The sequence below is a fragment of the Helianthus annuus genome, chromosome 9, assembly GCF_002127325.2.
Source record: "Helianthus annuus cultivar XRQ/B chromosome 9, HanXRQr2.0-SUNRISE, whole genome shotgun sequence".
Classification (NCBI taxonomy): Eukaryota; Viridiplantae; Streptophyta; class Magnoliopsida; order Asterales; family Asteraceae; genus Helianthus; species Helianthus annuus.
This window is the reverse complement of record NC_035441.2, coordinates 6211091-6223748: the sequence shown is the minus strand read 5'-3', so window position 1 is coordinate 6223748 and position 12658 is coordinate 6211091. Positions and strand designations below refer to the sequence as shown.

The 12658-nt window shown below is 34.8% G+C and overlaps 2 long non-coding RNA genes across 4 annotated transcripts; both read right to left on the bottom strand.

Annotated features, from left to right (window-relative positions):
* Positions 1 to 1545: 1545 nt before the first annotated feature.
* Positions 1546 to 6080, bottom strand: LOC110874070. 2 transcript variants are annotated; one of them, XR_002555608.2, is made up of 3 exons: positions 5996 to 6080; positions 2573 to 2629; positions 1546 to 1855 (listed from the first exon to the last, which is right to left on the bottom strand). It is a non-coding gene; the product is annotated as an uncharacterized LOC110874070 (long non-coding RNA). The 2 variants fall into 2 exon arrangements; XR_002555609.2 differs by lacking the exon at positions 5996 to 6080 and adding an exon at positions 3178 to 3323.
* Positions 6081 to 7652: 1572 nt separating this feature from the next.
* LOC110874069 lies at positions 7653 to 12185 on the bottom strand. Of its 2 annotated transcripts, none has more exons than XR_002555606.2 (3): positions 12101 to 12185; positions 8680 to 8736; positions 7653 to 7962 (listed from the first exon to the last, which is right to left on the bottom strand). It is a non-coding gene; the product is annotated as an uncharacterized LOC110874069 (long non-coding RNA). The 2 variants fall into 2 exon arrangements; XR_002555607.2 differs by lacking the exon at positions 12101 to 12185 and adding an exon at positions 9285 to 9430.
* Positions 12186 to 12658: the final 473 nt, after the last annotated feature.

The following is a 12658-nucleotide window of genomic DNA, read 5'->3' as shown; positions in this document are numbered from 1 at the left end:
TTCATAACACTGTTAGCTTATGTGAGCATACATACAACTATTCATTTTCTTTCTATTCATAAGTTAATTGACTTTCGTTAGTCAAATTTCGTAAAAACAAGGCATTTATTATTAGTCATCTCACTTCCAATCCATACAACTAAACTATCGTCAAGCATAACACGTGAATCGCTTAATACATAACATATCAACTCTTTACTTTAGCTTTTGTGTCTAATGAACATTTCATAATATTCCTATACTGTTGACTTTTAGATAGTCAACTGTCTTGCTTACATACTTCAAACTTTTGAACATGTAAAACATGATAGACCGTAATACTAATATTCTACGTATTTCATACATATAATTTACGTAATCCCCCAAACAATACACATATGTACATTCACCTTCACGTATTTTCGCATACTAATGCCTCATGATTCTACAAATGGTAATTACCATTCAAGTTAACTATATATCATAATTCCAACGTATCTTTTACTATTAAGCTCATATGATTCGCGTTTAGCACATGTTCGCCCCCTTAATCATAATATGACAAATTATTAATTACACATAAGCATCACACCATTCGGTACAAGGTACACGCCTCTAATGCATAATTCTGATCAAGCATACATTCATCCGAATTTTCATAAATTTTTTTACTTTATCGCCAACGGTCTACATAACCTTACATAACTTATTTTATCTTCTATTAACTTGCCAGGAGCATAAAACGGGCATTCCTGAGAAGTATGGTAACCTAAATTATAGTTCACAAGCTTTCAATACATCATAGTTTATTAGTCCGTATTTACTTCATTCGCATCCTCACATTTAAAACTTTACTCATTTTTCATTCATTTTTCTTTTTAGCATTCATTTGTGTCATTCGACACATTACTTTCGACCCTTAAAATTTTCTTTCCATCGTAACCACTAATCGTGGTTACATATATCTTATTAGGCCTTATATAGACCCTACACGAACATTTAATAAGCCTTAAAACACTTTGGAAACTCAAAATACGAGAACCAAAACAAAACAAAAATCCTCCGCGGATTTGATTTCCGCTAGCCGTCGGCGACGGCTTCACACCCCGTCGGCGACGGGCTTCAATAATGGGGCGTCGCCCACAATGTCCGTAGACAGGAAGATAGGCCGTCGACAAACATGGGGCGTCGGCGACGGCATTACAGCCCGTCGGCGACGGCCCCTCGTTTGCTGAAACGCTGCTGAACCTTATTTTGACAGTTTTGACCATTTCCCGGGTCCGTTTTCAGCTACCCGGGTCCAGGGACTTCTCATTTTACCCATCTTAACATTTCTTAACATAAGTAATCTTAAATCTTAAACCGTAACGCACTATACATACTCATATCAAGCGAATGTTTAAAATTCTACCTCATTGGCGATCTCGGAGCGAGCACATTTGCATGAGCCATGGTTTGAGTTCGAGCGCTAAGACTCTTGCCCGAATCCCTCAAACCTTGGCTCTGATACCAACTTGTTACGCCCACAGTTTTCGTCCTTACAAAACAACTTACAAAAGTAATTTATAGACATCAAATTACCAACTTTGATACATAATAAAATTTTTACAAAAATTTGGCATGACCCGTTCGTAAAACGAACGTGCCCCCTGTTTTTAACATAACAAACTAACAAAAATCTATGCCCCTTTATGACATTAGACTACCCAAAACAAAGGCAACAAGTTTTACAAAATATACGACTATTAACAAAGTTGGACAAAATATTAAGTCATAGACCATAAAGACGAACATAAACTAGCGGAAGCGCTTGGTAAAATAAATCATGGACACGTGCTCGCTCCATATCTCCAAATCGCCTAAAGTGGAGTTTTACCTACATTAACAATCAAAATTTTAAAAGATTAGTTATCACCATAATAAATCATGACCTTTCGTTTTAGCTTTATCCATACAAAAACATTCTTACTTTTACGCATTCGACTACCCCAATAGTTGGGTTAGGCATAAACACCCTCATCGAGAGTTAAGCATACACATTCGACCCGTTTAATTGGGTTTAGCATAAACACTCTCATCGAGAGTTAAGCATACACATTCAACCCGTTTAATTGGGTTTAGCATAAACACTCTCATCGAGAGTTAAGCATTCACATTCAACCCGTTTAATTGGGTTTAGCATAAACACTCTCATCGAGAGTTAAGCATTCACATTCAACCCGTTTAATTGGGTTTATTTGCTTTCAACATTACTCTTTCTTCTACCCGTAAAACGGGTTATAACTTTCATCTTTATTATAGCATTCAAAGCTATCCGTTAGAACGGATGGCGTTCATCTTTACTTGACACGATTGAATTTCAATCGATCAAAATGCATAGCTTATCACCACTTTCGTTAGCATACCCAAATTCACTAGGGATTTCCTCTTTCGCATTCGTTACAACATAACTTCTAAGTCCTCTTCAATATAATTCCTTACATCTAACCAATCTTTATCCGTAAAGAAATTGCACGAATTGTATTATCAAATAATATCATTCAATATTATCGTAAATCTACTAGTAGAGTAAATAAAGTTCAAAAGAACTTACCGCGATCTTGAGATACTTATGGCTTCAAGTGACTTGCGCCTTCTTCCTTCTTCGTGCCTATATGTCATAATCCCATACTTTAGCTTTCAAAAACATTACTTTCACATTCCTTATAGTTCATTATGGTGTCTACTAATCACTTACGCCATTATCATAAAGAAGTTACATCGACTTAACAAGCATTCATGTAAAAACTATAACCAAACTCACTTAGGCATTTCATCGAACACATTGCGTGCGTACCATCTACAAGGCATAGTGTACAAGTATATTATGCATAATCTTACTAGTTCATATCAAAATCATGAAATTCAACAATTTTTCACATAACCTTCATCCTAAATCAGATTCTTATAAGAATAATCTACAACACCTAATTTCATATATCATAACCATACTCAATTTAACACATTTAGCATCATCATCTTCATAGTATTACTACTACAAGTGGGTTTTTACCAAAATCTTTCAAATAACCAAAAATCAACATGATTCTTGTCCTAGAAGGTAACCCTAACTCAGATTTCTCACATTTAGACATAAAAATTCGAGATTGGGTTGTAACCCTCATCCTACAAATCATAATTTCAGAAAGTAAAACTTACCACTTCACTAATTAGGGTTAGATACTCGAAAATATGGGCTCATGCATTAGGTTCTCCTTGAGATTTCAAGTGAATTGATGGGATTTAGCAAGCTAGGGTTTGCTTGTTCTTCCCCTGCTCTGATCGTCGAACCCAGAACCCCAAATGTGGGTATATATTTTTTTTTATTTTGTTTACTATTAAAACCTTTTAATTCATTATTTACACATTAAACCCTCCCACTTTAAAAGAGTGTTTAATTTGGGCTTTTCCATAAACTAAGTGCCGTTTCGCCATATCTCATAACTATGTTAAATTCTTTGTTTATTTTTACTTATTGCAATATTAAACATTTTTGGGGTGTTACAAATCTACCCCCCCTTAAAAGAGGTTTCGCCCCCGAAACCTTTCTCATTCCAACAAGACCACTTCTATTCTTACTTTTCCATCTATTTGCTCTCACTGCTTAATATAATATGGACGCATTTTGAATCTTGGCAAGTGTTCATTTATGCATAAACGTATTTGTACGCATTGTCCCTCCGTTCTTAACTCAAACAATTTACTTTCATAATCTCATATAAGTCAGAATCTGATCCGGAGCTCTTATTAGTGTCGTTTTCACTTTATAATACTAGTTCCTAACATACATCATCACTAGCGGTTCGTTCATTGAAATTTATTCCAAATACATACTATATGTCGTACAAGCTTATGCTTGCGGCTTGTTTCTGTCTTCCTAAATAAGCGTAACATATTCCTACATTTACTAATACAAATAAATCGATTTATTTCATTCCACTCACGAATCATGCACGATATAATTCATTATTGTAATCATGGGCAAACCCCATTATCCCATTACTAACGTTATTCTAATTACTTTCTTATTCATATGAGGGCTTATCATATCATTGTACGTATACTATAAACATTTTATGACTTAGTGGTACTAATACAAAGCTAGCCACTTCCTAATTACTTTTTCATACTTAATACGAGTATAAAGCATCATTCTACGGTTACTATCGTCACTTGAACTAATTACAAGTTTTGAGTTTAGCCTCAAATTTAATCATTCGCACCCTTTATTATTAGCTCCTTACATAAACTACTTATGATAACGACTAGGTATGTTGTGTATGAGCACCCTACGAGCGTTTAACCAATTCAGCTCAAACTTTCATTTAAGGCCTTTAGATATCCCTCTTAGTGTCATTCATACCTTCTCACGCTGACCATTACAGGTCGATCATTGTATACCATACTTATTCTACCATTTATTTTGTTCATACTTACAATTTAATCTACGGATTCTTAATCATTACTCAAGAATTAAACATTCTACTAACCTCACCTTCAATGCATAAGTCGGTTATCCGTGTGCCGGATCGATCCGCTTCTTTATATGTACCTTCCGCACCAAAAATTGGTCCCATTTATTCATGAAATATGTTTTCACTCGTGGGCATCCTTCTACTAGCTTCATACTATTATTTCCCTAATAATTCTATCATATATATCTATAATTAAATAATTAGCACATAACCTTTCGTATGGTGTCCTACAGGGTGTTTGTTCGCCTATTTTATCTTTCAAAATTTTCTTGCGTACATGCTAAACATATCATACATTCCATTTCTTACGTACAATCCCTTCTTTTTATTGGTTATTTCTCCAACTTTCGCAGCTTGACCTTTCAAGGTCAGACTAACACCCCTTCACCTATTGTGGTTGCATCGAGGTACACGTTCGTACCATATACTTGCATAATTGCAAGGACTTCATTTATTTCGTTTGACTCTTCGAAAGTCTTATTGTAAATGCATTCTTACATATGGGTATCAGTTATCCTGTTCTGACACATCATTCTCTAGTCGAGCCCTAAGCTCCTATTAAAAATATAATCTTTTTATACGTACTTGGCGCGGGTCAAAACTCTTGACTCGTTATTTGTACTTTTGCGACGGTTAATGCTTTCCAAGCCGTGACAAAGGATGCCCATACATTATGCTCACCTATAAGTAATAAACTTTGACAAACCGAACATTAAACACCGGGTTCAAATGGCGATCGCCATTTGACCCGTATAACTTATTTGAGCTTGGTACTTAGTTTTTATTCTCACTTGTTTAATTCGTCTTCACATACAGGTTCTAACTTTTAATTTATTACTTTTCATTTTTATCCTTCTTGCCTATATTGATCCAATCCTATAAGAATCGTTAGACCCCTTTTTGCTAGCTTGACTGGACGTAAGTGAGATGATTCTCGTGTTTTTCTCGAGCTTCGGTCAATTCATGACCATTTCTTAATATATCATTTCCATTTGTTCGTTCACCGTATTTGGTGTTAATTCTCCTACGTTCTCTAGCATGCCCCTTACTAATGAGTATCCTACATTACACGTTGCATTTCTTACGTAATATTTCCAAAGTTTGTAAGTAATTATTATTTACTGTCTTCTTACAATATAACCTTATAAGGTCAACCACCACCCAATACTTTTTGTATATAAGTATTTCAGTACATGTTGCACTTACTCTCAATTCGAACATCTTTACAAAAATGTCTTTAACTGACATCCCAACTAATATTCTTCCCATACCTTTCATCAACATTACCAAGTTCTCATTTCCGCCTTAGAATTTCTCAACTAAAATTTATGACCGATTTACCCTTATAATGAGGTCTTATCGGTTTAACATTATGCCAACAATCTCAACAAAACGTACCATAACCTTTCTCATTTATTTATACATTCCGCTTTGATTTCGAATACTCAAACACGTATACACCTTCATGTAGATGAATTCGAAGCGATTGCGAAATCACTTACCTTTAGCGTTCATGTTCATGCTTGCCTCATTGCTTCCTCTTACTCCGTTTGCCATCCATACTTGAATCAACTGACAAGACTTCCATTCCTTACATATTAATATATTATTACATTCATAACACTGTTAGCTTATGTGAGCATACATACAACTATTCATTTTCTTTCTATTCATAAGTTAATTGACTTTCGTTAGTCAAATTTCGTAAAAACAAGGCATTTATTATTAGTCATCTCACTTCCAATCCATACAACTAAACTATCGTCAAGCATAACACGTGAATCGCTTAATACATAACATATCAACTCTTTACTTTAGCTTTTGTGTCTAATGAACATTTCATAATATTCCTATACTGTTGACTTTTAGATAGTCAACTGTCTTGCTTACATACTTCAAACTTTTGAACATGTAAAACATGATAGACCGTAATACTAATATTCTACGTATTTCATACATATAATTTACGTAATCCCCCAAACAATACACATATGTACATTCACCTTCACGTATTTTCGCATACTAATGCCTCATGATTCTACAAATGGTAATTACCATTCAAGTTAACTATATATCATAATTCCAACGTATCTTTTACTATTAAGCTCATATGATTCGCGTTTAGCACATGTTCGCCCCCTTAATCATAATATGACAAATTATTAATTACACATAAGCATCACACCATTCGGTACAAGGTACACGCCTCTAATGCATAATTCTGATCAAGCATACATTCATCCGAATTTTCATAAATTTTTTTACTTTATCGCCAACGGTCTACATAACCTTACATAACTTATTTTATCTTCTATTAACTTGCCAGGAGCATAAAACGGGCATTCCTGAGAAGTATGGTAACCTAAATTATAGTTCACAAGCTTTCAATACATCATAGTTTATTAGTCCGTATTTACTTCATTCGCATCCTCACATTTAAAACTTTACTCATTTTTCATTCATTTTTCTTTTTAGCATTCATTTGTGTCATTCGACACATTACTTTCGACCCTTAAAATTTTCTTTCCATCGTAACCACTAATCGTGGTTACATATATCTTATTAGGCCTTATATAGACCCTACACGAACATTTAATAAGCCTTAAAACACTTTGGAAACTCAAAATACGAGAACCAAAACAAAACAAAAATCCTCCGCGGATTTGATTTCCGCTAGCCGTCGGCGACGGCTTCACACCCCGTCGGCGACGGGCTTCAATAATGGGGCGTCGCCCACAATGTCCGTAGACAGGAAGATAGGCCGTCGACAAACATGGGGCGTCGGCGACGGCATTACAGCCCGTCGGCGACGGCCCCTCGTTTGCTGAAACGCTGCTGAACCTTATTTTGACAGTTTTGACCATTTCCCGGGTCCGTTTTCAGCTACCCGGGTCCAGGGACTTCTCATTTTACCCATCTTAACATTTCTTAACATAAGTAATCTTAAATCTTAAACCGTAACGCACTATACATACTCATATCAAGCGAATGTTTAAAATTCTACCTCATTGGCGATCTCGGAGCGAGCACATTTGCATGAGCCATGGTTTGAGTTCGAGCGCTAAGACTCTTGCCCGAATCCCTCAAACCTTGGCTCTGATACCAACTTGTTACGCCCACAGTTTTCGTCCTTACAAAACAACTTACAAAAGTAATTTATAGACATCAAATTACCAACTTTGATACATAATAAAATTTTTACAAAAATTTGGCATGACCCGTTCGTAAAACGAACGTGCCCCCTGTTTTTAACATAACAAACTAACAAAAATCTATGCCCCTTTATGACATTAGACTACCCAAAACAAAGGCAACAAGTTTTACAAAATATACGACTATTAACAAAGTTGGACAAAATATTAAGTCATAGACCATAAAGACGAACATAAACTAGCGGAAGCGCTTGGTAAAATAAATCATGGACACGTGCTCGCTCCATATCTCCAAATCGCCTAAAGTGGAGTTTTACCTACATTAACAATCAAAATTTTAAAAGATTAGTTATCACCATAATAAATCATGACCTTTCGTTTTAGCTTTATCCATACAAAAACATTCTTACTTTTACGCATTCGACTACCCCAATAGTTGGGTTAGGCATAAACACCCTCATCGAGAGTTAAGCATACACATTCGACCCGTTTAATTGGGTTTAGCATAAACACTCTCATCGAGAGTTAAGCATACACATTCAACCCGTTTAATTGGGTTTAGCATAAACACTCTCATCGAGAGTTAAGCATTCACATTCAACCCGTTTAATTGGGTTTAGCATAAACACTCTCATCGAGAGTTAAGCATTCACATTCAACCCGTTTAATTGGGTTTATTTGCTTTCAACATTACTCTTTCTTCTACCCGTAAAACGGGTTATAACTTTCATCTTTATTATAGCATTCAAAGCTATCCGTTAGAACGGATGGCGTTCATCTTTACTTGACACGATTGAATTTCAATCGATCAAAATGCATAGCTTATCACCACTTTCGTTAGCATACCCAAATTCACTAGGGATTTCCTCTTTCGCATTCGTTACAACATAACTTCTAAGTCCTCTTCAATATAATTCCTTACATCTAACCAATCTTTATCCGTAAAGAAATTGCACGAATTGTATTATCAAATAATATCATTCAATATTATCGTAAATCTACTAGTAGAGTAAATAAAGTTCAAAAGAACTTACCGCGATCTTGAGATACTTATGGCTTCAAGTGACTTGCGCCTTCTTCCTTCTTCGTGCCTATATGTCATAATCCCATACTTTAGCTTTCAAAAACATTACTTTCACATTCCTTATAGTTCATTATGGTGTCTACTAATCACTTACGCCATTATCATAAAGAAGTTACATCGACTTAACAAGCATTCATGTAAAAACTATAACCAAACTCACTTAGGCATTTCATCGAACACATTGCGTGCGTACCATCTACAAGGCATAGTGTACAAGTATATTATGCATAATCTTACTAGTTCATATCAAAATCATGAAATTCAACAATTTTTCACATAACCTTCATCCTAAATCAGATTCTTATAAGAATAATCTACAACACCTAATTTCATATATCATAACCATACTCAATTTAACACATTTAGCATCATCATCTTCATAGTATTACTACTACAAGTGGGTTTTTACCAAAATCTTTCAAATAACCAAAAATCAACATGATTCTTGTCCTAGAAGGTAACCCTAACTCAGATTTCTCACATTTAGACATAAAAATTCGAGATTGGGTTGTAACCCTCATCCTACAAATCATAATTTCAGAAAGTAAAACTTACCACTTCACTAATTAGGGTTAGATACTCGAAAATATGGGCTCATGCATTAGGTTCTCCTTGAGATTTCAAGTGAATTGATGGGATTTAGCAAGCTAGGGTTTGCTTGTTCTTCCCCTGCTCTGATCGTCGAACCCAGAACCCCAAATGTGGGTATATATTTTTTTTTTTTGTTTACTATTAAAACCTTTTAATTCATTATTTACACATTAAACCCTCCCACTTTAAAAGAGTGTTTAATTTGGGCTTTTCCATAAACTAAGTGCCGTTTCGCCATATCTCATAACTATGTTAAATTCTTTGTTTATTTTTACTTATTGCAATATTAAACATTTTTGGGGTGTTACAAATCTACCCCCCCTTAAAAGAGGTTTCGCCCCCGAAACCTTTCTCATTCCAACAAGACCACTTCTATTCTTACTTTTCCATCTATTTGCTCTCACTGCTTAATATAATATGGACGCATTTTGAATCTTGGCAAGTGTTCATTTATGCATAAACGTATTTGTACGCATTGTCCCTCCGTTCTTAACTCAAACAATTTACTTTCATAATCTCATATAAGTCAGAATCTGATCCGGAGCTCTTATTAGTGTCGTTTTCACTTTATAATACTAGTTCCTAACATACATCATCACTAGCGGTTCGTTCATTGAAATTTATTCCAAATACATACTATATGTCGTACAAGCTTATGCTTGCGGCTTGTTTCTGTCTTCCTAAATAAGCGTAACATATTCCTACATTTACTAATACAAATAAATCGATTTATTTCATTCCACTCACGAATCATGCACGATATAATTCATTATTGTAATCATGGGCAAACCCCATTATCCCATTACTAACGTTATTCTAATTACTTTCTTATTCATATGAGGGCTTATCATATCATTGTACGTATACTATAAACATTTTATGACTTAGTGGTACTAATACAAAGCTAGCCACTTCCTAATTACTTTTTCATACTTAATACGAGTATAAAGCATCATTCTACGGTTACTATCGTCACTTGAACTAATTACAAGTTTTGAGTTTAGCCTCAAATTTAATCATTCGCACCCTTTATTATTAGCTCCTTACATAAACTACTTATGATAACGACTAGGTATGTTGTGTATGAGCACCCTACGAGCGTTTAACCAATTCAGCTCAAACTTTCATTTAAGGCCTTTAGATATCCCTCTTAGTGTCATTCATACCTTCTCACGCTGACCATTACAGGTCGATCATTGTATACCATACTTATTCTACCATTTATTTTGTTCATACTTACAATTTAATCTACGGATTCTTAATCATTACTCAAGAATTAAACATTCTACTAACCTCACCTTCAATGCATAAGTCGGTTATCCGTGTGCCGGATCGATCCGCTTCTTTATATGTACCTTCCGCACCAAAAATTGGTCCCATTTATTCATGAAATATGTTTTCACTCGTAGGCATCCTTCTACTAGCTTCATACTATTATTTCCCTAATAATTCTATCATATATATCTATAATTAAATAATTAGCACATAACCTTTCGTATGGTGTCCTACAGGGTGTTTGTTCGCCTATTTTATCTTTCAAAATTTTCTTGCGTACATGCTAAACATATCATACATTCCATTTCTTACGTACAATCCCTTCTTTTTATTGGTTATTTCTCCAACTTTCGCAGCTTGACCTTTCAAGGTCAGACTAACACCCCTTCACCTATTGTGGTTGCATCGAGGTACACGTTCGTACCATATACTTGCATAATTGCAAGGACTTCATTTATTTCGTTTGACTCTTCGAAAGTCTTATTGTAAATGCATTCTTACATATGGGTATCAGTTATCCTGTTCTGACACATCATTCTCTAGTCGAGCCCTAAGCTCCTATTAAAAATATAATCTTTTTATACGTACTTGGCGCGGGTCAAAACTCTTGACTCGTTATTTGTACTTTTGCGACGGTTAATGCTTTCCAAGCCGTGACAAAGGATGCCCATACATTATGCTCACCTATAAGTAATAAACTTTGACAAACCGAACATTAAACACCGGGTTCAAATGGCGATCGCCATTTGACCCGTATAACTTATTTGAGCTTGGTACTTAGTTTTTATTCTCACTTGTTTAATTCGTCTTCACATACAGGTTCTAACTTTTAATTTATTACTTTTCATTTTTATCCTTCTTGCCTATATTGATCCAATCCTATAAGAATCGTTAGACCCCTTTTTGCTAGCTTGACTGGACGTAAGTGAGATGATTCTCGTGTTTTTCTCGAGCTTCGGTCAATTCATGACCATTTCTTAATATATCATTTCCATTTGTTCGTTCACCGTATTTGGTGTTAATTCTCCTACGTTCTCTAGCATGCCCCTTACTAATGAGTATCCTACATTACACGTTGCATTTCTTACGTAATATTTCCAAAGTTTGTAAGTAATTATTATTTACTGTCTTCTTACAATATAACCTTATAAGGTCAACCACCACCCAATACTTTTTGTATATAAGTATTTCAGTACATGTTGCACTTACTCTCAATTCGAACATCTTTACAAAAATGTCTTTAACTGACATCCCAACTAATATTCTTCCCATACCTTTCATCAACATTACCAAGTTCTCATTTCCGCCTTAGAATTTCTCAACTAAAATTTATGACCGATTTACCCTTATAATGAGGTCTTATCGGTTTAACATTATGCCAACAATCTCAACAAAACGTACCATAACCTTTCTCATTTATTTATACATTCCGCTTTGATTTCGAATACTCAAACACGTATACACCTTCATGTAGATGAATTCGAAGCGATTGCGAAATCACTTACCTTTAGCGTTCATGTTCATGCTTGCCTCATTGCTTCCTCTTACTCCGTTTGCCATCCATACTTGAATCAACTGACAAGACTTCCATTCCTTACATATTAATATATTATTACATTCATAACACTGTTAGCTTATGTGAGCATACATACAACTATTCATTTTCTTTCTATTCATAAGTTAATTGACTTTCGTTAGTCAAATTTCGTAAAAACAAGGCATTTATTATTAGTCATCTCACTTCCAATCCATACAACTAAACTATCGTCAAGCATAACACGTGAATCGCTTAATACATAACATATCAACTCTTTACTTTAGCTTTTGTGTCTAATGAACATTTCATAATATTCCTATACTGTTGACTTTTAGATAGTCAACTGTCTTGCTTACATACTTCAAACTTTTGAACATGTAAAACATGATAGACCGTAATACTAATATTCTACGTATTTCATACATATAATTTACGTAATCCCCCAAACAATACACATATGTACATTCACCTTCACGTATTTTCGCATACTAATGCCTCATGATTCTACAAATGGTAATTACCATTC